Source organism: Hemicordylus capensis, chromosome 1 (genome assembly GCF_027244095.1).
Source record: "Hemicordylus capensis ecotype Gifberg chromosome 1, rHemCap1.1.pri, whole genome shotgun sequence".
NCBI classification, from domain to species: Eukaryota; Metazoa; Chordata; class Lepidosauria; order Squamata; family Cordylidae; genus Hemicordylus; species Hemicordylus capensis.
Window position 1 is genome coordinate 348,715,143 of NC_069657.1, and position 24,761 is coordinate 348,739,903.

General features: G+C 41.0%; 2 long non-coding RNA genes across 4 annotated transcripts; one reads left to right on the top strand and one right to left on the bottom strand.

Annotated features, from left to right (window-relative positions):
• Positions 1-4,974: 4,974 nt before the first annotated feature.
• Positions 4,975-6,063, bottom strand: LOC128341243 (uncharacterized). 2 transcript variants are annotated; one of them, XR_008314282.1, is made up of 2 exons: positions 5,828-6,063; positions 4,975-5,492 (listed from the first exon to the last, which is right to left on the bottom strand). It is a non-coding gene; the product is annotated as an uncharacterized LOC128341243 (long non-coding RNA). The 2 variants fall into 2 exon arrangements; XR_008314285.1 differs by having other exon boundaries at positions 4,975-5,538; positions 5,828-5,927.
• Positions 6,012-16,111, top strand: LOC128341253 (uncharacterized). Of its 2 annotated transcripts, XR_008314290.1 has the most exons (3): positions 6,012-6,082; positions 9,875-9,984; positions 15,494-16,111. It is a non-coding gene; the product is annotated as an uncharacterized LOC128341253 (long non-coding RNA). The 2 variants fall into 2 exon arrangements; XR_008314289.1 differs by having other exon boundaries at positions 6,027-9,984.
• The last annotated feature ends 8,650 nt before the right edge of the window (positions 16,112-24,761 follow it).

Here is a 24,761-nt window from a genome sequence, read left to right on the forward strand (position 1 = left end):
TGTGTGTGTGTGTGTGTGTGTGTGTAGGGGGATGATGCTTAACTTGCAGCCGGAGTGGGGGGGGGTGCTCCAAAGGCCTTTCAGTCCAGGCTTCAAAGGCCTTTGGGTCCAGGCTCCAAAATTACCTAGGTGCACCTCTGCATAGGAAAAAAATATATATCCATGGAACTGGTATGCAAACAAAGTGCCTATTCATACAGCACAACAGCGGAAGAAAGCAATATCTGCACGACACAGGAATACCCTTTTTGGCACAAGATAAATTGTTGTGGTGCAGTGGTTAAGAGTGTATCGCCATGTTTCTGTTTCATACTCGTGAACTCTATTAACTCAGCAGGAGGCCTTTGGCAAGCCACTGCTTTCAGCCTTGCCATAAGCAGGATAGTAATGCTGATTGACCTAAAGCCTTGTGTTCTTCAGAATTAGAACTGCAGAGTATAAATGGGCATACATGAAGAAGTGGTTGCTGAAAATATTACTGAGATCAAACTGGCTTGTTGAAAAGGGAAAAAGCTTAAGCTGAATTACAGAGTTCATCGTGCAGTAGAGCACTACAAGGTACTGAAGGCGTTGTAGCCAACTCTGCTGTATTATTGCCCTTGTCTTGAGCCTGGCTTTTGTTTTTTTAATATTTGCTGATGTTCAGTTTGCCCCCTTGTGTTTATTATCTTTTTTATAGATTTGTTCATGGGATCTTTATCTGTTTTTATGTTTGCAAAAGGAGGTGTGTTGACCATTAATAAGCATGGGGATGGTGGTTGATCTTGGGCTCTGCTGCTAACACATTGACTCGGAATAAGAGATTTTTATTAAAAGGATGTGGAGAGCTGGTCTTGTGATAGCAAGCATTAATTATCCCCTTTGCTAAACAGATTTTGCTCTGGTTTGCTTTTGAATAGGGGACTACATGTGAATACTATAGGATATTCCACTTAGGAGATAGGGCCGCTCTGGAAAGAGCATGCATGCAAAAGGTTACAACTTCCCTCCCTGGCATCTGCAAGATAGAGCTGAGAGAGACTTCTGCCTGCAGCCTTGGCGAAGCTGCTGCCATTCTGTGTAGACATTACTGAGCTAGATAGATGGACTAAGGCTATGTTCCTAAAGAGATTTCTTTAAAAGATGGAAACTTCTCGGAAAAGTACAGGCAGGTGGCAGCCTTCAAGACAGCTGTACGTAATGTTCAATGGCTTCAACATGTATTCAGAGAAAATCCACACACAGACATTCTCTCTCTCTCTCTCTCACACACACACACATACACACACACACACACACACACACACAGAAAGAGATATGAATACTACTCACCTTAAAATGAGACATGACTTCTAGACTGACATGTGGTAAAAATTACACTGGCCATTTTTGTGTGCTTGTTTTGCATCTTCAGTACATAAAATGTGTTCCAACCACCTTAACATAAATCTGAAAGCAAATTTATTTCCAGAAAGAAAAGATATTGTCCAATTTATCTACACAGTAATTACTGAACTGCTGCCCACCTGACTTCCTTGACAGTCAATTATACCCCTCTGCCTACTGTCTGGATTGTGCCTTGACAGTCCCTTCAGCCTACCAGCCATGACAATCGTGATCCTTTTCCCACACACCCAGCTCACACACATTTTCCATGCCACAATGCAACTCGTTTGAGTGCTCTTGCAATGGCAGAAATGTAAATTGTACTAAACTAAACATGTAGGGAATCAATCAATCAGCCTCTTCAGCCATACAAAGATCTGCCCAGATCCTCTCAAATAACATTCCCAGCATACCAATATGATCACGGGAATTGGACCCAAATCAGTTTTTTATACAAGTGCTTTGATTTAAGTGAGTTGTGGTTTAGGCTACTACAGTCACAAGCAATCCCATGTCAGTTTAACTTTTCATAAAGGGAAATAAATTAACTTACTGTGTGTCTGAATTAAGGTTCAGCTGAGCTTAGATAGCTATCTGCCAGTTAAATTCAATTGAACGTTCATTTTATGAAAACCAAGCAAATCCATACATTTAGAAAATTATAGGTGGCTTGCCTCTATACTTTCAAACTTCAGAAGCACAGCCATGACTCTCACACTGAGCAAAAGCATCGTACTACCATCAACACTCAATTTCCATCACCATCATCATCATTTGTATAGCACTTTTTGAATGTGCAAATCGCTTCACTTATATTATCATGTTGTAATCTTTACAGCAACCCTGTAAGACAAGTAAGCATTATGATCTCCATACTGCAGTTAGGAAGCTGGGGCTGAGAACACCTACTGCGTTAATGAGAGTGGCAAAATTTGAACCAGGGAAGTCCCTGATTCTCAGCTCATTCTCTTAGCTACGATAGTACGCCAGATCTTGTGTGTTACAATAACTTTGGTTGTACTGACAAATAAGATTTCGAAAAGCAGATTTACCACAGTTCATCAGTGGAGTATGGTGGTTGAATGTTAAATTGTAGGCCTGTGTGCGTTAATAAGATTTGGATTTGACCCAATGAGAATTTGACAATATCAGATTCGGATTCTAGGGGCTCTGGTGATGCAGATATCGGATCAGATTCAGCATCTGAATCCGATCTAACTTAAATTTGGATTTTCCGTCATAGCAGTCAATGGGGAAATTTTTTAAAGTGACCAAAAATCACCAGGTGGTCCTAGAGTGACATATGTGGGTAAGGAGGTCAGGGTCCTCTATAGTGACATAAAATCAAAGGAATATCCTTTTCCTTCCACATGATGGAGGGGGGTATTATGGACCAAGGAGGGGCTTTGGATCCAAAACATTTTGTTTCTTACTTGAAACAAGACAGATATTACCTTTGTTAACCATATTTAATATTCTTAAATTACCAAATATCAGGGCATTGACCCATAGCTTGGGCGGGGGAATACACAGAGTTCTTCCAATATGGAATTCATGTTTCCCAGATTTCATAACTGTATGCCTATCCATTCAAGAAATATAAAGGGTGGGGGCAAACTGGGCATCTGCTACCCCTTTTCATGAAGGCAAGAGGCAGATTCCTCCACATGCTGGTGGAATGATGTTCCAAGGAGGGTCTTAGATTTCAGAGGTTTTTGTAAAGTTCTGGCTTGAAACAAGCTAGATTTCACCATATTTAGCTATTTTAACAAAAATTTCAAAAAATCACCAAAATCAGGGGATATACAAATTCTCTTCAAATTCACTGGGGAGGGGGGGATGGCCACCTTCCCCACAAGTGTGGCAGGTTTCAAACCTCTAGGACCAACTGTTGAAGCCATCCAACTACTGTATGTAGATACTATTCAGATAATTTAGACTGTGATATGTTTGTTGAAGTTTAGTAATTTCCCCATTTACTGCTATGGGGAAAAATTCTATTCCATTTTGCTAATTCTGAATTCTGAAGTATTAATTTCTGAAGTATTTCTGAAATTAATATTGATATTACAGAATTAATTCCAACTTTACTGATCCAATTTTAAAAAAAAAGATTTGGATTTTACCAATTTTGGGCAATTCTGGATAAAATCCAGATTTTTAAATCCAAATTTGCAAAGGTGTGTTAAATGGCATGGAGAATGTAAATTATGTCAGTTATGTAACTAATTATATAAATATTGGATAACTGTAATCCAGAAGAAACAAAATGTTTTAAATTGTTTTGAAAGTTTAATAACTATTTTAAATTGGTTTTAATTCTGGATTTATTTTTTATTTTGGAAACCATCACAAGATATTGGTATAAAAATGTAATGAATGAATGAATGAATGAATGAATAAAATCACAGCAAATGTTAGTAGCTATTACGACAAATTTTATGCATAGTTATTTAGGCATAATTGAACTCAGTGGGCAGAGATGACTCCAAGGGGTAGCAGGTTCTCTCCCTTTTGCTCCCCCATCCATCGGACTGGAACTTTACAGCAAAGTATTAGACAATATGGTCATAGCTTATTATGGTGCTATAGCTTGAATTGATGTCAAATGACTGGTTAAAAGACTTGGCTATAATGAGTATTGGGGGGAAAGTCAAAGTCTCTTGATCTGAAGCATTTAAAGACAGAGTTGCTTTTTGTAACAGCAATAGGCATTATTAATAAATACAGCTTCATTAATAAGCCATTTTTTTAAAAAACCCAACACATTAATTATCTTACCTTGATGAGTATTTAAAGCATAGCAATATCCTCATTCTCCTAATAGCATTCTTTGCCACCCTTTTGCTCCCCCAAACTTGTTGTTTTAGAGTCACCCCTGTCAATGGGAATTTCTTCTGAGACATACACTGAATCAGATTGCAAGTTCCATTACGTCCATCAATGGTATTGGAAATATTTAACCATGTTCCTTTTGAGCATATTTCTGCAGAGAGCTGGGTATGCTTAAAACAGCACTCATTTCAGTGGGATTTAGGAATTAATAACAGTACTAGAATGTGGCCAGTGTATTTAGTGATGTTAAGAATCTTCCTGATTCCCACTGAACTGCCAAATATTAAAATCCTACTGATTTTAGTAAAATCATCAGCTAAGGTTGGTTGTAGAACTGAGTTGTAAACAACGAAAAGAGGATTTTGAAATGTTATTACTGCCGTGGTCCTACAAGGGAAAGAACATCCACAAATGTTTCTGTTCTAAGGAGCATTTACAGACTCCTGAGTCAGTCTTACTCATCCTTTTTAATAACAGTGATTAAAGATAACTAGAGGGATTAGGGCTTATACATGAGAGGAAATCTCCAACTCTGCATTTATTTGTTCATAGACTAAATAGTTTGAACTCTTACTTATTTGGGTTAAATAGGTGAATAAAATAAACTCTGCCAAAAGCTTAGAACCTACAAATGTAATGGTAAAAACAAAGTGGGAAAGAGGAATAGCTTTCAGTATGAGCTCTGTTTTTTTTTAAAACTAGATTGAACAAATCAGTTGACAGAAAAGAAATAATTATTTGTCAGACTCAATAGAATCCCAAAGACCAGTTAAAATGATTCAACAAAATCCATTTTATATGTGCTTGAATTGAAGCTCAGCTTACAGTTTTATGATGGAAGAGCCAAAGTCACTAGGAGTAGACTCTAGTTCAGCCCAGAGTTGGTTAAGATCACAAAGGTCTGGTGAGCAGCTGGTTGGTTCCTGGGCAGAATGGGACACTTATTTATATCCTTCCTATCCATCTTCCAAGCTGCTCTGAATAGTATTTTATTTACTTTAGAACAACCCTGTGAAGTAGGGTAAGTCGTGAGATAGTTGCTTGCTCAAAGCTATTCAGTGAGCTTCTCAAGTGGATTTTTCAGCGAATACTCAGATCCTATATTTTGGCCCCTATTCCACACTAGCCCCACTATACCCTCAGAAAAGCAGCCTTCTTCTGTTGTCCTTCTTTAGCTTGGCCTACAGGTGCACCTGCTTACTGGTTGACTTCTGGTCTGAACTTCACTTCTCCTCTCCACAGGACACACTCTTCTTTGACTTTTCTTCTACCACAGGACTAGGATGGGATAGCTGGAGTGGAGTGGAACGGAGTGGAGTGAGGAGACAATAAAGGGACCTTCATCAGAGATGGAAAAATATGAATGAGTCAGAAAGAGACAATGATTGTATCACATCATGGTTCCAGAGCATGGAGCAAAGTTGATGAGCCCATAAATTCCAAGCCAAGCAAGCAATAAAGGAATTTACTTGATCCTCAGTTATGCTAATATATAGTAGTTGAATGGCTTTAACCCCTGCAATGCTTTGTTTGTAGGAAGATTTCAAGGTTAACCTATATATTGGGAGCATCCACACAACCAAATAGAAGGGAGGCGGGGGGACCAGGAATCTACCTACCTACCTACCTTCTACCAGATGATCAGAGGTTCCTTTTGCTTCTGCCAATTGCACACCCAAATGATCAGCTCAGCACAATCAGCAGCAGGGATAAGGGGGAGGAAATCCTCAATTATACCAGAATGCATTGCACAGGAAGCAGAGCAATAGCCCATGCCAATGCACGAGGGCTCCCTCTAGCCTCACAAGCCAGAGCACTCTATGGTCACCAGCCCCAAGAGCTGCAAAAGCCATCACAGGCACCTACACGAATGAAAACAAAGGTAGGGCAGGAGATATTTCTGTCCTACTAAGGTTAAGGGCAAGGTTGACAGGTACTGCCCAGGTTGACAGGTTAAGCCCAGGTTGACAGGTACTGGGGAGGAGAAGGCTCTGAGGTTTCAGATGAGCCTCGGTACCCAGGTTAACCATCTCCTACCCAGAAAAGGCTGGTTGTGTGAATGAGCCCATTGTGTTCAGAGACACATAACAGAGGCATATAACCACCTCCCAACTTTTTAAATGAAAGAAATATGAAAAGGTGAAAAAATGTGCATCACATGGGTGCAGGGAGATCTTGACTGGAAAAACAGCTATAGAGGAAGGGGTTAAGCAGGTCCTCTTGTCTTTTATTTGCTCTAACTTGCAACCCCCTGGGTCTAGTAATGGGATTCTTATACACCTCTTCCATGTAACATCTCATTTGGCCCAAACTAAATAGTGGTCTATAGCGTTCTCAACACAGGAGACTATAATAATCCCCCTCGAGCGGTATTCTATAGATTAAATCAGTCCAAGAATTTAATCTCCTTTGCATTAATTGTTATTCCTATTTCTGTCCTGCTCAATCTTCCTTTGAATGGAAAGCTGCAGAAGCCAGACCCTGCCTTGTAGCAAACCCAAAAGCTAGAATCAGAATGGGAAGTCTCATTTTTCAATCTTCATATCCACAATTAAATCCAAATTAAAATGTTCCTGGAAGCTCTCCACACTGGTGATAGAAATCTGCCAAACTTAGTTAACATACAGCAGCTGCACATATGATATTATTATATAAACTTGAGTTTTAAAAAAACTATTTTTGTAGTCGTACTAATGGAAGCAGAGGGTTTCTAGAATGTAAAAAGAAATCTGAAAACTGAGGACAATGTGTCGCTATTTAGAAATACAGAGTACCTTTAGAATTGCAATGTTATTTGCACACAGTCTGACACACATTTGTAGTATGATTGGTGACCTTCATATAACTAAATTAGTTCATTCCTATGTCTTTTCCACACATCCTTTCTTTCACACATTCTTTCAGTGCACATGGAAGAGGGAAGCACGATTGCAAGTGCCTTCCCTGCACCAAATTTCCATGCATTCATTTGATCTGACAAGGGGTCCGGCATAACAATATGTATTTATTTATTTTGTTTATAGTGGGCAGCATGCAGACTACTTTTTCCATTCATACAGGACATTCCATTCATGGAACAGGGGTGTGTGATTTCATTTATTTCCTCTTCCCTCAACTGGAAGTATGTCCCAGCGGATTAGGAGATCAGCAAGAATTGGCCATCTACTTTTGTGCAAGTATCTTCCAGCTGGAAAAAAACCCTAAAGTGGGTTACAGCTACCAATCAATCAATCATAAAACACTAGAAGCAATTTAAAATAAAACAAAAGGGCGGGGGGGGGGCATCAGAAACAACTGATAACATAAAGCCACAGCATAAGCTCATAATTACCATTTGCTGTTAAAAGCCACATTACCCTGGAATTAAAAGGCAGGAATTAAAAATTATTTTTGACTTCCTCTCGAAAGTGGGAGAAGAGGAAATCAAACTGATCACCCTGGGGAAGAAGCTCTAAATTTTTGGTGCTGTCACCGAAGAGGCCCTGCTCCTGGTAGCTGCCAATCATCCCTCAGCCAGAGGTGGATGGGAGATCAGGGCTTCCGTAGCTGATCCTAAGAGCCAGGCAAATGTATATGATAACAGGTAGTCTTTAACATAGATGTGGGGGTGGGTGTCCATCTCTGGGTCTGTTTTTGGTCTTGCTTGGTGAGTGCTAGCAGTGGTTCTGATGATGGTCTGTGGAGCAGCAGTTTTTCTCTTTCCCATTTGCTCTCTACAGTGTGGCTGAAGCAGTGCCAGCAGCACAACGCCAGGTACACACATGTCCACAGGAATTTTTCTGGGTGGGGGTGCATATAAGTACATAAATTTAAAAAATCTGCTATTAATCCAACCTTGAATCAACTGTCCCCTTTGCCCCCCACCACCATGGATGCCCACACTCGGGAAGATGGCAGGGTCTTGGCCTATATCCCTTTGCTGACCCCATGAAAGCTGCCACACTGGTCTCATGCAGAAGATAGAGAAGAAAGGCTCCTGCCATGTCAGGTTTTTGCTACTTCCCTGCATCCACCCTCCTTACCAAAGCCAATTAGTTAGTAAGCTGTATAAAAGCAAGTTCCCAGGTTTAAGCTTTCTGACAAACCCTAAAATCATACTCTGACTCAGGACTGTACAACTTTGGCCTTCAGCTGTTGTCATCCCCAGCCACAATGGCAAATAATCAGGGATGATGGGACTTGTAGTCCAGCAACAGCTGAAGAGCCGAAGTTGTGTAGCCCTGCTCTAACTGGATAATTAATAAAGCAAACCCAGATAAGTTTATGCAGATGAAAGAGCAGGGTTGATTCTCAAGGGCTCTCATCAAGTTCAATGAGACAAACTAAATGGCCTGCAATTGGCAAGACTGAGTGAAATACACACACACACACACACACACACGTATACATATACATATTCAACAAAAATACATTTTCATCAACCTTTAAAAAAAGGAAACAACGAGGCTATTCACACACATGGAGGAAACCGGGCTAAGGGAGACGGTTTCCCCCATGTGTGTGAACCACTAGCCTGCTGAGTGTTGTGAGTAAGCTTTACACAAGTCATTTAGATTGGAAGTTGCAAGACTGGATGGAGAATGAAGGTATTCTGGGTGATGAACAGGCTGATTTTAGAACAGAGCAGTCAGCCATAGACCATGCCCTGGTATTACGCCATCTGACTGAAAAATATAGCAACAAACCTAAGTCCTCTTTGTATGTGGCCTTTGTTGACTTCAAAGCAGCCTTTGATTCAATCTCCAGGATAAGCCTCTGGGGGAAACTCAGAGACACTAATATTGATAGGCGCTTATTCTTTCTTATTCAGAAGCTCTGTGATAACACCAGTGTAAGAGTAAGATGTAATCCTCAATTATCACTTCCACATTAAATAAAGTAAAGGAGTTAAACAAGCATGCATTTGGGCATCCACCCTGTTCAATCTCTACATAAATACCCTAGCTAATAATCTCGCCGATCCAGCACTACATTCCTCAACTATTGCGGGCACAGCTATCCCAATCCTGCTGTATGCAGATGCTGCTGCTATCATCTCACAAACTCCTGTAGGCCTTAGGAGAGCGCTTAGGCTCTTGGCCACATACTGCAAGGACAACCACTTGGTAATTAACTTCCAGAAATCCAAAGTGATGTCTTTGCTGAGAGGCCTAAAAGATTTAACCGGAGTATAGAAGGCCATTGTATAGAGCAGGACAATAGTTTTAAATATCTGGGTGAGGTTTTTCATGCCACTGGGTCATGGAAGGCCCATGTGGACTACATTGTCCAACAGCACAAAGAAGTGCTTCAACAACGTTAAGATTCTTTCACTCCAAAGGTGGAGAGGTTATCCCTGCAGCATTAAAGTTATTTGCTGCTAAATTATTGGCCCAACTTCTGTATGGCGCACAACTGGGCCCCTACCTATAGGCCGCTGGAGATAATCCAATCCAAGTTTATTAGAGCAGTATTCAGGGCCCCTTGATATATCTCCAACATAGTGTTGAGGTTGGAAATGGGCCTCCAGAGGGTGGAAACAAAAGCATGGATTTTAATCCTCAGTTATTGGCTTAGGATACACTTCTACCCTCTGGGATTTTAATTTTAGCTCCATCCTGGAGACCATATGAGGGCGCCTTGGTGACTTTAAATGGGAACATGCTAACCATCTATTGTCCCTCTCTTTACTGAGCCATCACAGGGTTTTCCTCAGAGCAAGATATGATGCCTTACCATCAGCGGTTTTATCAGGAAGGTTTTTGAAAACCCGTCTGGCTAGTCGGTTATGCCCCTGTGGCTCAGGTGAGGTTGAATCTGTGCACCATGTGCTGCTGTTTTGTCCTTTTTATAATGATAGCTGGAGCAGTTTTATTTCACCCTTAGTATAACGCTTTCCCAGCTGGACTGCTGAATTTTACACCATACTCCTCCTTGTAGACAAGAAACCTCCTACCACCTACAAGGCTGCCAAATTTTGTGCCGCTGCTGTTACGATCCATCAACAGCTAGCCTCCAGCCCTTCTTTTTAGATGTTGTTACATGAAGCTTCTATGTTGGTGTATTCTGTATGATTTACTTCTTATCTGAATGTAGTATCATCTACTTGTATATATCAATGATCGTAATAAAACTATTCATTCATTCATTCATTCATTCGTGTGAAGCACAGGGAGCCACATGGCTCCCAGCAGCTAACCTGCCTCATCCACCCCCCCACCCCCCATTAAAGGGTTAGCACTCCACTAACCCCATTTTTTGGATTGTGAGTCACCACAGCGTGGATCTGCGCTGCAGTGACTCATGAAGAGACCTCTGACTGGGAGGCTACAGCAAGCCTCCTGACATCGGCGGCGGCGGGGGGGGCTCCCCAGGCGTCTGCCAATCCCCACCACCCCTACTGTCTCCGTGACAGAGTCTGTAATTGCGTGGACGGCCAATTCGGCCGCCCAGGCAGGGCTGAATGCTCATATGCAGGAAGAGCGGATCAAGCCCACTCTCCCCGCCAAACCCCATCCGGCTCTCCACACTGTTCGTGTGGAGAGCCTCAACATGTCATAAAAACAGATAATTCAAAAGATTTTCAAAAACATCATCTATATTAAAAACAATGCCATACAATATTACTGATATGGATGACTCCAAAACAGTAATAGACCTCGCTGCAGGAAACATTTCACTGTGTGAAATACAACTACCATCCAAAGGACTCCACTTCTGCCTGATACCAAGAGAACACAAAAAAAAGGACAAATGAAAAGTGGAATTAAAGCCTTTGAAAGAAAATGCATATTAAAAGAGTGTTCTTACAGTAACTCTGAAGAGAAAAGATCACTATAGTAAAGTACCTCTGCTTCAGTTCCAACAACTTGGGCACCAAGTGCCAATAGAAACCCAGTCTTGGAAATCTCTTTCTTGTCAGTATGCAGCATAATCAATAATCACTCATTCCAAATCATCTTATGACAACCTTTCATGAGAAGAAAAAGTCTCTCTAAAGAATCTCCAGGGGCATTTCCAGACAGGGCTTTTAGCTCATTTCTCCTCCAGAATGTGTTCACAGATGGGCACAGAAGTCCCTGTGAGCTATCTGGGATCATTTCATACACATTAATTCAAGCCCTTCTCCAAGAAGATTTTACGTGTTACCAAAAATACATAAAGCCAACAATCCAATGTACCCCATTGTTTCAGGTAACAACATATGCACCAAAACAATCTCTCTCTCTATTGACTTAAACTTGCAAAATATTGTATAAAACCTCCCATCATATATTAAGGATACTAATGATTTATTTTTTTACTTAAAATTGAATCAATTTTCAATTTGGCAAGAATATTATACTTGTAACATTGAATGTTATATCCCTGTGTACAATAATATTCTATGTAATCATGACATCCAAGCTCTCAGTGATTTCCTTAGATTTCCATAAATTCTGATGATCCATCCTCAGAGGTTCTTAGTACTTTAGCCATGCTACTCCTCACTTGTAAAAATTTCATTTTCAATTAAGAACACTATTTACAACTTCAAGGTACAGCAATGGGCACTCATATGGCCCCATCCTATGCAATTTATTCATGGGGAAACTTGAACAGGACATCCTAGATAAGGCTACTCACAAACCACTTATTTGGTAGCATTATATCAACAACATCTTTATGGTTTGGAATTATGGCAAAGAAAATTTAGGAAAAAAATAAATATTACATAAACTCCATCCATCCAACAATCAAATTCAAATTTAACAGCACCATTGACAATACAAGCATCCCTTTCCTTAATCTCCTCTTCATTATTAACAGCAAAATAATAACTGATCTGTACAACAAAACTACAGATGTCCATAATTATCTTAACTGGAAATCTTGTCATACCAAACATATAGAAGAAACACCATCTACAGTTTGGCACCTGAAATCAAATGTATCTGTAACCACAAAGATATTTATGAAAAAAGAACCAAAGAACTTAAAAGACATCTCCTGCAAAGAGGCTATCCTGCACATAATATCAACCTGAACGTCCACTGAGCATCCATTGCAACCAGAGAGATTCTTCTCCACATTGGCAACGTAACTACCAACGAAATTACACATCCCATTTCTTGTCAATTTCCATCCTGTAGCTCCTGATTATCACCAAACAATAAAATAAAGCTATGCAGTTTTACCCAATTCTGAACATCTTTCTAAAGCAATCAACAACAACACCTATTGTAGCATTCTGTCAACCACCAAATCTGCGTAGATTTCTAGTGAGAGCTGTAATTAAGCCACCAGTCGGGAATCCAGGTTCATACCATTGTGATTCAAAATGATGCGTCACCTGTATCTATCTCTATGATACATCTACTTTCAAGAGTACTAGGGCTGGAAGAACATATGAAATCAAACAAAACATCAGCTGCAGAGCCTGCAATGTGATCTACCTGATTGAGTGCAATATTCAATACGTAAAACAAAAGTGTCCTATGTACACAGGTCTGTAATCACCTCTGCAATTATAACAAAAATTATAATTTTTGCCACCCCCAAAGTGCCACACCACCACAGCTGCATGTAATGTAACTGTCCACCTGCCCTTTTTCAACCACGTAGGGTTCACCCAATGCTTGTAAAGGGGAATCTTTACTGGATTTGAACCTGTCAAACCAGTTCAAATCCTTACCAGTTGAACCAGTTCAAACCAATCTGACCAGGTTCTAGGCATGAACTGAACTGCCAGATGATTTGTTAGAACCAGTTCCTGGACTAGGCAGTCCAGTTAGGATTTGGTTTGAATTTGAACTGAACCGCCCAGAGTTTTTCCATCCATACCCCTATTTGTCACTTGCAAATGCCACATGCTATGTGAGATCTGCTTGCTATTGGCTACCAGCTTGTGGTGAGGCATTCATGTGCAAGCACCATTACACACACAATTATATTGCCACTATTAATCCCTATTTAGGGCACTTTACAAAAGCATGCAGAAAGCTTTATTTTGTGCATTCTGGCATCTGCAAGTAGGGATGCCACAAGTCTATAGTTGGCCTGGACAGTCCAACAATTAGACAACCTGTCTTTCCAGGATGTAGGAAAAGTGTTGTCCTGGACACAACATGTCCAGCAATTTAAGCTGGAAGATTGCTTTAACTAATTTTACCCATTTTTATGTTGCTTCTCTCCAGGCATTGTAGCTACATGGTGTCAATGTTTTAAAGCCCCATACAAGGGCGTAGCAAGGTTGGAGTGGGCCCAGAGACAAGATTTTAAAATGGGCCCCTCCCTCACTGAAGCTCAGCTCATGAAGCAAAGAAATCTTAAATGAGGCTGAATAGTGGTAACAAAAAGCATAGTTATATATATATATATATATATATATATATATATATATATATATATATATATACACACACACACACACACACACACACACACCCCTACACCTATGTGCCACAATAGAACAGCATCCTAAATTATTTTTTAAAAGGTTTTGTAAATTGTGTACGATCCATCATTTAATGGTACTAGAGAAAGACATGTTGTTCTGGTAGCTCCAGGTCTTAACACCCACATCAATTTGGGAGAATGAATACAACTGAAGGAAGCCCGGGCAGGTGTGCAGTGGGGGGGGTCAGTCATGTGACTTCCCTCTGGGGTTCCCCCAAGGCATTGGGCCCCCAGACAACTGTCTCCCCTTGCCCTATTATAGTTACACCCCTGGCCCCATATGCATACCCTTTCTCTGGTACCAGTGCTACTGACTGCCTAGGTTGGGTCTCTATATAGGGTCAGTAAACTCCTTCCCCTCCTTTCTGGATCATTTCTAGAGTTAGCAGGGGTGGCAGTGAGTCTCTGGGTTCCGCTGAGGAGTACATGGATAGCGAGAGCTCCCTCTTCTCTAGTGCCATTGTTGGCATCCATTCTTCTCTAGAACACTCTTTGCCTGATGTAGCACCTGCAGTCTTTGTCAGTCATATGCAGCACTCTGCACCTCTTAGCCAGCAAGAAATATCTCCTGTGTGGAGTAGCAGGAAGAAGTGCAAGGAGCAACAGGCCTTAACACAACTCTCTTTTATTGTTACAACATGAAAGATGAAGCTTTGCAGAAGCTCCACCTTCAGCTAGTGCTGCCAAAACCTTATGAGCTCCTAAACCTCTCCTGTACAAATAATGCTATAGGGGGAAATATACAAAACAGCAACAAAGCTTCACTGTTGAGCATTGTTTCCAATCATGGTGAAAAAGATTAGCCCCCCCCCTCCACCCACCCAGTAATTTGTTTTATATTTGATACTGGGCTTTTGTCTCCCTCCCCCATCAGGTTCAGTTCAAAGCCTTCTGAAGAGTTTTATGAGGCTCCTGCCAAATATGTTCTTCCTAGTAACCATGAGGTTTACCCCATCTAGTTTCAGGAGTCCTTCATGTAGGTAGCATATGCTGTGGTCTAAAAAGCCAAATCTTCATATATCATTTTCATAGCCAGCTGTTTACTTGTGGGATCATGTGTTCTCTTCCTGCATCTTCACCTTCTATAGGAAGGATGAACAAAAACACAATTTGTGCCCCCAACTCCTTGAAACAGATTTATGAGGCACTGAGTAAGAATGTGAACTCCTTCACATTCTTACTCAGTGCCTCATAAATCTGTTTCAAGTTTATTCTGGAAGTATCATTCATTCCCATATGGATCAGCAAGAAAGGGTAGTGGTCAGTGTACTGTGCTTGATTGGCCAGCAAACTCGCCTGACCTGACCCCATAGAGAATCTATGGGGCATTGCCGAGAGAAGGATGAGAGACATGAGACCAAACAATGCAGAATTGCTGAAGGCCGCTAATGAAGCATCCTGGTCTTCCATAATACCTCATCAGTGTCCCAGGCTGATAGCATCCATGCCACGCCGCATTGAGGCAGTAATTGCTGCAAAAGGGGCCCAAACCAAGTACTGAATACATATGCATGCTTATACTTATACTTTTCAGAGGTCCGATATTGTTCTATTCTTCAATCCTTGTCTTCTTGGTTCCATGTAATATTCTAATTTTCTGGGATTGTGGATTTGGGTTTTTCATGAGCTGTACGCCATGATCATCACAATTATAACAAATTAAGGCTTGACTTATCTCGCTTTGCATGTAATGCGTCTGTCTCATATATCAGTTTCACCTTTTAATTTGCATTACTGAAATTAATGGACTTTTGCACGATATTCTAATTTTCCGAGTTTCACCTGTATTTAGTTTCTGCTGTTGTTTTGCTGATCACAAGGGTTTTTTGTGCTCATGTCAATTGTCTTTACCCCACTCCCCGCTTTGTCTCTACAGCAGAGATCATGCTTAGAGCCCGGCACAGGTCACAGTCATGCTCAGCTGTCCAGCACAGAGCAGGCCAGTGGCACGGCGACCACACCACCCAGGACAGACTAAAGAAGATTTGGGGGTGTGGAGACCTGGACTTTGGCCTGGAAGTCCAGAGGTAAGAGCGCCTCTGTAGCCAAGTATGGAATGCTTAGAAGAAGGCAGGAAGCAGGTGGGGGCAAATTACCTAAGTAATTAGGAGTGAAGCAGTCAAATTGGTGTTGGAGCACCAAGTTGTGGAGAGGAGCTGGGGCAGGGGGAAGGATGGTGGAAGGACTGAGGAGAAGACATCAGGAGAAAGAAACGGAGGAAGAGTGCAGCAGACGTTAAGGACAAGAAGCCGCAGAGACTGGAAGAACAGAGACTTATCTGAGGAGGCAGCTCCTATGAATGATTCTAAACACCAGAAGCCAATACTGGATGTGTCAGTCCTGACTGAAGCTTTGGGGAAGCTGGTTGGGACTGTGGGACAGGCCCCTTGTGATTGCGTGGCTGTTATTGTTTGTTTTCTTACATAGTCTTTCTGTGACTGCTTTTTCACTTTCATTTACTTCTTACTTCCCCCCATACATTCTGTTAAACGTACTTTGTTGATTGCCTTAATTTCTGAAAACCCAGGGCCCGTTAACATACTTTAAAAGTGACCAGTTTACTGCAAGGACTCAGTGCTCATGCTCACAATGACTTCCAGTGGATTTCCAGCAGTTACAGTATATGTCTAAGAATCATGAGAACTGTCCTTGTGTTGTGGGTCAAGCTGATCATTATATGTACAAGAGAAGATCACAGTATATGTCTAAGAATCATGAGAACTGTCCTTGTGTTGTGGGTCAAGCTGATCATTATATGTACAAGAGAAGATCACAGTATATGTCTAAGAATCATGAGAACTGTCCTTGTGGGTCAAGCTGATCATTATATGTACAAGAGAAGATCAGATTCAAAATCACAGAGGTTTCACTAGGTTTAAACTTAGCTGCTGATAAAAAGCTACAGAGGGAGCTGCAATCACAGGGACGGGGGGAATCAATAGCCAAGGGTTTCTTGCAGAAGAACACTTAAGCACCTGCTTAAATACTTTATTGGACTGAAGCCCAGGGTTGCAAACTGCTCTCGGAAAGCATTAAAATGCTCTCCGGGGATGCCAGAAAGCTGAAGGTTGATGAGCTGCTGTGCAACCATAAAAGTGTTAAACTGTAAGGTTATGTTAGATGTTACCCATTAAGAATGTGGCCATCACACAGTTATACTGACATTCAGAATTTTTTTTTTTTTAATGAAGAGAGTGATTCTGTTTTTACTTACAAAATCCACATGACTTGTTGGACATACAGTAGTGTTTATCTCTGTGTAAACTTTCTTATGCTTATTCATACACCAGAATGGGCATTAGACACAATTCCCGTCAAACATACAGAGACAAATGCAATTCCTACCACTCCAGGAAAAGGAATTAATAAAAGCCTTAAGCCCCAAAGGTTTCAGGGACATCAGATTTAGTAGCTTAAGAAGCATAACCATACTGTGGAGTATTTGTGCTTTAAATCATCTCAAAGTGAAAGGATCTTATACATCCTATGATATTTATACCATATAGGTTCATCACAAGAAACCTGTTTTCTTTTTTTTTTTTATGCTATGACTGTTAATAAAAATGTGCAGTGCTTAGAAGACAGCTGCATAAATACTGCAGCCTGGAGACAGCACTGACAGATGCTGTCTTGCTGACAGATTATAAAGACAAACATGTAATTATTCTGCCATATACAATTTTCCGGGATATTTCAACATTATGCTGAGCTCTAGTCTGTTTCAGCTGAAGACAATGATTCCAAAGCTCCAAGAAGAGGGCCTATGGCATATTTTCTTACTTCATAAAACACAAATAACATTTTTGTGATCACTTGTATGCATGGGAGGCAGGAAGGGAGGAAGTATGGGTGATTAGCAAAGTTACAGTTCATGGAACTGCATATAGGTGACCCATCTTATGATTTAGAAGGCATATCCACTTTAACATATCCAACAGATGTGACCATCTTCTTTAAAATTTGAACCTTATTGTTACAGATAGTGCTAGTCTTGTCCTCAAAACAAAATGTTAACACCCTCAAGATTCTGCTGAATTTTGGAATTAGGATTTCACCAGGGGCGTAGCAAGGTTGGAGTGGGCCCAGAGACAAGATTTTAAAATGGGGGCCCCCTTCACTGAAGCTCAGCTCATGAAGTAAAGTAATCTTAAATGAGGCTGAATAGTGGTAACAAAAAGCATAGTAAAATTGTGTGTGTGTGTATACTTACTCTCTCTCTCTCTCTCTCACACACACACACACACACCTATGTGCCACAACAGAACATCATCCTAAATTATTTCGTAAAAGGTTTTGTAAATTGTGGACGATGCAAGTCATTTAATGGTACTAGAGAAAGACATGCTGTTCTGGTAACTCCAGGTCTTAACACTCACATCCGTTTCGGAGGTTGACTACAACTGAAAGAAGCACGGGCGGGTGTGTGGCTGGGGGAGTCAGTCATGTGACTTGCCTCTGGGGGCCCCCCAAGGCAGTGGGCCCCCAGACAACTGTCTCCCTTTGCCCTATTATAGTTACGCCCCTGGATTTCACCCAAAATAAGAGGTGTCACAGGCAGATCTTTTTTAAAGTAAGTGATAAACCTTTTCCCAAGCTTTTAAAACTCATTGATTCTGTTATGTTATTCATCAAAGTGACTTTTCATTTAAGGAACTTGCAAATATCACTCTGTCCAAACAGGAAGCTCCTCAAAAGATGCCCAACCCTCTGTTGAAGGGATTTAGAACTATTGTTGCTGTTTTGACACAATGGTTCTGCTATTTCATGGAATGAGTAGTGGCCTCTAAATGTGTGGATGGAAGGTAACCAGAGCTTGGAATCACCAGGTAATCGATGTGTAGTCCTGGAAGGCAGGGGTGGCGGTGGGGAGTAACTGAGTATATGACAGAACGAAACTATTCGGAAGAAACAGGAGATAATTTACATAAGGCCCTGCCACCAATACTAATTTTAAAAATACAGTGAAATTTAAGAAAAGGGGGCTCCTGGATAATCAAAACTAGTGGAGTCACAAACATGTTGGAGTCACATTCTTTAGTAGGTGAGGTTTAGTTTAGGGCAGCTCTTTTTGAGGAGACACACAGAGGTCTGGAAGCTCATGACCAGGAGATTGCCTACAGGAATAAAGGAAATTTGTGTGAGAGTTTAGGGGGGAAGTGTGCACGGAAAGCGGACCAAGCACTCAGAAGCTTTGAGCAACATGGACAGCAAGGGAAGTACTGTTGAGACTTGATGAAAGAGAAGGTGGAAGGGCTTAAGGCATGCCTTTCTAGCCTAAAACTCTTCAAGGAAAATGAGAAATTATTGGACAGAAGCTCTCCAGGAGCTTCTCCTGGAGAAGTTCTCCATAGAAGATGAAGCAAGCAATCCCACTGGAAGAGGTAAGCACATGAAAGGTGACATATAAGATCAGAAGATTTGGAAGACATTCCTAATAATAATGTACATTCAGTGCCACTGGTCCTGAGCAACCAGTATGAGGCTCTGCTATGGAGGGTGACTGTTGCCACCTGGACAAGAATTACCATTCCAGGCTGAACATGCAGTCTCCCATGACTGGGAGGAACCCAATTACTGCCTTCATAAGTAGGAAATGTGTGGTTGTGGTGGTGGCAGTAGAGGTGGGTGAAATTCCACTGAGATGCATGAAGACAAATGTGTGTAGATTTAACACATTATTGAGGGAGTTTTCCTTGTGTGTGCATTCAGAATGTGTTGGAGAGGTTGCTGAGACCCATCAAAACCACTGACCTTTTCCTGCTGACCCATATGAAACAAATGATATTTTGAGAAGAAACTTGAAATGGTTCTAGGAGGACTACAAGGCACTGGGTAGGAAAGTAAAGGAGCTGGGGGAACAAACTAGGTTTTCATTTATCCTTCCCATAGAAGGTCAAGATGCAGGAAGAGAACACAGCATCCTTCAAGTAAACAGCTGGCTTTGAAGATGATGTTGTTGAGAAAGCTTGTTGAGAAAGACCACACTGTATGCTACCTATATGAAGGGCTCCTGGAAACAGATGGGGTCTAGCTCATGATGACTGGGAAGAACCTATTCAGCAGGGGCGTAGCAAGGTTGGAGTGGGTCCTGAGATGAGATTTTAAAATCCCCCCCCCCACTACTTTCCTCTCTTTCTCCTGGCCCAATGTCTCTGCTAACTATCCCAGCTAGTTACAAGGTGTAAATAACAGCAGAACCAACTAATACAAGGATTTAAGTCTGATATTTCAAAATAAGTATGCTGCCTGGAAATACATTTCATTGAATACACACACGCACACTTCACAATATATAGTGATATATATTGAATACTATATATTTGTGCTACTTTTAATGCCTAGAACACACTAGAAACACTAGAGGTAACAGTATTTATGCTGCTTAGCTAGATAGATGCTAAGATATCATGAGCTAGATAGATGGGGAGCTGGGACAATGATCATGTGACTTGCCTCTGGGGGCCCCTCAAGGCAGCAGGCCCCAAGACAAATGTCTCCCCTTGCCCAATAGTAGTTATGCCCATGCTATTCAGTAGGAGCCTCACAAACCACATTAGAAATACTTTAAATTAAACCTGTTGGGAAAGGGAGACAAAAGCCCAGTACCAAGTATAAGACCAAGTACTGGGGGTGGGGGGGGGAAGGACAGGTACCAAAGGTGGAAGCAAAATGGTGGAGGGGTGTAAGAAAGCCAGAAGAAGCTGATACCCACTTAGATTCTCCCATCTCTATACACTAATGCACAGAGTTAGGGAAACAAACAGGAGGAATTTGAAATCCTAGCAGAGGTAGTCAAATATGATCTGATAGGTATCAAATTAATTCGGTAGGATGAGACTCATGACTAGAATACAGTACTTGAAGAGTATTAGATGCTTAATAGATCTGACAGAAAGGGAGGGGGAGTTGCATTATATGGAAAGAATGTACACACCTGCACAGAAGTCCATGAATCTGAGCACTGAAGCCCAGTCAAAATTGTCTGAGTAAAAATAAAAGAGAAAAATAAAAATGATAGCATTTGATATATTTATAGTATAGTTTAATAAAGACCACCTGGCCAAGAGAAAGACATGGATGATGTTGTCCTTAGGCAAATTACCAAATTAAAAACAAACAAACAAGTGTGGGTAGTAATGGGGGACTTCAACTATCCTGACATCTGCTAGAAGTCTAACTCTGCTAACTCTGAGGTCCGATATGTTTTTGAGATTCCTTGATGACAACAACACTTTCAGAAGTTGAAAGAAGGGACAAGGTGGTCTGCTACCCTGGAACGTAGTCTTTACCAACAAGGAAGAATTGGTTGATTAAGTGAAAGTAGAGGGAACCCTGGGGAAAGTGACCATACAGTATTAGAATTAATGAAATCAGAGGGCGGGAAAATGTCAGAAACTCAGATGTGTACCTGGATTTCAGGAAAGGTGGCTTCAATGAACTCAGAGAAAAACTAGGTAGGATCCCATGGCTACAAATACTAATGGGGAAAAAGAGTCATAGAGGGATGGGAGATTTTGAAAAGTGTGATACTGAAGGCAGAACTTAGTGGAGGCAGCATAGGACAATATAAATAAACTTTTATTTTAATCACTTCATACAATGAAACTATGAAACTTCATACTATGAAACTTCAAGAGAATGCCTTTTGCGTTCTGCTACCTATTGAGATCATCCGGGGAGGTCTGTCAGCAGTTGCCACCAACTTGTCTGGTGGCTACTCAGGGACAGACCTTCTCCATTACCACCCCGAGGCCTTGGAATGCTCTCCCTGCCAAAATAAGAGCCTTCCCATCTCTGACAGCTTTTTAAAGGGCTGCTAAGGCACATTTATCCATCCAGGCTTTTAATTAGACTTATAGAATTTGCCATTGTTTTTAAATTGTTTTAATTTTTGTTTTAATCTGTGTTCTATTGTAAACTGCCCCGAGACGTGAGTTATGGTGGTATATAAATATGCTAAATAAATAATAAATAAAATAAAATTTTAAAAGTATGATGCTGTTCTTATGCCTAGGAGGTCCCCCCAGTATTCCTCCATGAGGCTTGGAAGGAAATATAGGCGTACACACAGGATTTCACATATGTGGGATTATCAGGTGAAAATTCTTGAAAATGCCTATCCATTGGCAGCAGACTGAGCTCAAGATCATACAAGGCAGACTCACCTTAATTGATTTATTTATTGCATTCTTAAACTGTCCTTTGTCTCATGACCCGAGGGCCATAGCAGGCGAAAATATCACATTGGGGAATAAATATCTGAGATAATATTCAGTATTCCATGGAGCACTGCCCCTGTGGCAGTGTGTCTTGTCTACTCAAATGTAATGAAGTCACATTTTAATATGCTCCCATGTTGAAATTTAACACCAAATAAATTTATTAAAAACAGTGGTTAGTTGATGATGATAATAGAACAACACTGGCAAATCTGTTTAAATAACCAGATGTGCATGATGTAAGGTATTAAATGTAAAAAATCAAACGCAATCAAATACTATTTTTTCTCCTGAGAGTAAGTAACAAAAATAGACCATTGATATTCTCTTCAACTGTATGGATTTACAGCTTCCAAATATTTTCAAATTCAGGCACACATTTTGTGACAGACATTTTCCAGATAAAATTAAATAATGACTTGCAGATTCATAATACAATCAAAAGAGTGAGCACATGAGCTTTGATTTTCCCAAATCTTAATGATAAATGGTTGTCTCCATTCCATTTGTCTTTGGCCAAGCCCTGCAAAACATTTGTAACTTCCTCCCCTCCCCAAACAACCGCTTAGCAGATAAAGAAAGCATCTATGCAGAAGTCAGTATGGGAGTGGATGGATGTATAAGAGCTAAAATTACAAGACAGAAACAAGCTCTAATCCTTCTTTGGAGAGGCAATTAAATCTGAGTCCTTCAGAGACATTGCTCCCCCACCCTAGGTTTAAATTGTGAGAGGACAGAAAGGTCATAGAGAGGTAACCGACTACGAAGTTGATTGCTGTCATGACTATTGCTTTAAATTTTTTGTGTATATCAACCATGACCATCTTTAAAAATACACACACAACCCCCCAGCAGATATTCTCCTTATGTCAAGACAACTCCTTTAAAATGCTGTGGAATGCTTTCTAAACCAGAGTTTGGTTCAAACTTCCAGGCTCTGTTGCGCTTCTTTCATCTCAAAACTTAAAATCCTTTCAAAGACACTTCATTTTTTAAGCAAAACATTTCCCTTTTTTGATATGATTGTGGAAACAAATGTTTTAAACACAACCCCAAGGGGAAGGTTCTTTCTCAGCTCTCTCAGGTGTTCATTGGAATAAGAAATGCAAGATCCCGGAAACTTTCCTTTCTCAGCTCTCCTATACACAGCTGACATATTTCAGCTCTTACACTTGGGTACATGCAAGTATGTCAGCTTTAACTTAAAACAGAAATATATAAACACGAGTCTAGGTGGACAGAAGAATATATAGTTTCTCTTAGGTTGTTTGAAGACAAAGGGTCTTTTTGGAAGCACATGTCCCACCTGAAGGATTTTCATGCCTTAGGAAAAAGCCTTTAGCCTTTTTCTTACAGATATTTATTTATTTATTATTTATTTATTTATTAGAAACATTTTATATACCGCCCACTCCGAAGACTCTGGGCGGTGTACAAAAACATGCAAAGCAAGACAGCATTAAAATTACATTCTAAATTAAAAACTAAAGTAACTAACAAAAAAGGAAAAAAACCACATAGGGAAACTACAGGGCAAAAGCCTGGTGAAAAAGAAACAACAGAGATTTTAAAATCAATAAGGAAGGAGCTAAATGAATATGAAGGGCAAGGGAGTTCCAGAGAAGTGGGGCAGCAACCAAAAAGGCCCTTTCATGGGTCCTAGCAACCCAAACCTCTCTGAAATCAGGGACCGACAGAAGGGCCATCTGAGAAGATTTGACCAGACGGGATGTAACTGGTTGGGAGAGGCGGGTCTGTAGGTAGACAGGCACCAAACCCTGCAAGGCTTTGAAGGTCAAAACCAGGACCTTAAAAACTCAGAAGTGAATAGGCAACCAGTGCAATGACTGCAGGAGAGGTGTTACCCTGTTATATTTTCTGGCACCAGATATGTGCTCTAGTCCTGGAAAGCTGCAAGTTCTAGCGGGGAAAGGGGGCAGGAAGGAAGATGACAAAATAAATGGGATTTCATTGATGGATTCTGAAAATGACAAGGATAGGTAAAAGTGGGTCTTTCTTGGTACTGCACTTCAGAGGCACCCATGACACTAATACATCCTTTGCACCCATAGCATGTGACCTTGGATAGTTTTGTTAGTTTGGGACCAAGAATTGCTGTTTACTGGGAACACAGGCTTACTGTTTGAACTACAGTAAAAAGCCATTCCAACAGAAAGGGGCTCCTCCCTCCAGCAATGGTTTTCTAGCTGATCGATTCACAGCTGAGATGTCACCCATCTGGAAAGGTGCTCAGAAACACAGGCCACTTAGCAGCTGCTGCCTGTATCTGCAAATAGGAGGGCCACTCAACTACATATGGCTCCATAAACATTGAAGTTATTTGACATATACAAACAAATACATTTATTGGTGGCCATCATCACTGCACCCAGCACCCCATTTAATGATCTCAGGGCAACTCTGTGTTTCCCCAAATGGGAGGATGAATAGTTTCTTTCTTTAGATGGGAAATGCACCCTATTTCCTGCCCCCACATCCCACCAAGTTCAGCCCATAAATAATCCGATGCTCTGGAGTCCAGATGGCTCCATGACATTCTGGACTAACCGCACATTACACTGCATGTACCTGAGTCGCAACACTATTATTTACACTGAGAAACAGCTCTGCAAGGGTTAGGGTGCAGAATTAATTCTTCCCTCACCTATTTGTCTCCTTTTCCCCTTTTGGGGTTCCAGAAGCTTATTTTTAAGCATCTCTCCATCCCACTCATCAACCCTCCCCTGTAAGCATTTATTTTTGCCTTCTCCCTGCATTCCCAGTAATCTCATGGTGTGGAGAGCATGAATTTAGCAATATCACATCTAGTCTGGTCCTCATTCTTTGAACTGATGAGTGGAAAAGTTTTGTTCACAGCCTGGAGGGAAGGAGGGTCTCCTGTTTTTCAACAGCGTTGATCACAGG